Raw genomic sequence first — 556 nt, 5'->3', positions numbered from 1 at the left:
TTTTTTTTTTTTTTTTTTTTTTTTTTTTTTTTTTTTTTTTTTTTTTTTTTTTTTTTTTTTTTTGGGCCCGAGACGCAGCGTGCGCGCCCCGACCCCGACACACACCCCGGGAACGTCCGACTCCTCGCCTTCCCTAAACTCAGTTTCCCCACCTGTAAGATGGGGACAGTTCGTTCCGTACGATGTGGCCGCTTGAAGTCACTGAGTCACGCGCTGCGACGCGCCGGTCATTTATTCCGCGTGTTCACTGAGCGCCCGCTGTCTGCCCACTGCTGGGAATTATCTGGCTCCCTCCCCCGCCACCTCCCTGGAGGACTCCGTTATTCACTCCGTTCTGCAGAGGAAGAACCTGAAGCATGGTTCGTAGGGCCACTTGACTAGAGCCTCCTGGAGTCAGGGAAGCGGCATGCATGTGGGCCAGGAGGTTGAGAGGGGGAACGGACAAAAAGTGAAAACCCAGCATCACAGTAAGATGTTGCCGAAGGTCTTCGCAGGCTCCCATGTTGCAAAGAAGGAGGCCAGTGTGGCTCCACAGACCTCGTCCTCCCCTCTCTCC

This window comes from Ailuropoda melanoleuca, chromosome 4 (assembly GCF_002007445.2).
Source record: "Ailuropoda melanoleuca isolate Jingjing chromosome 4, ASM200744v2, whole genome shotgun sequence".
Lineage (NCBI taxonomy): Eukaryota > Metazoa > Chordata > Mammalia > Carnivora > Ursidae > Ailuropoda > Ailuropoda melanoleuca.
The sequence above is the reverse complement of the archived record's forward strand: the minus strand, read 5'-3'. Positions refer to the sequence as shown.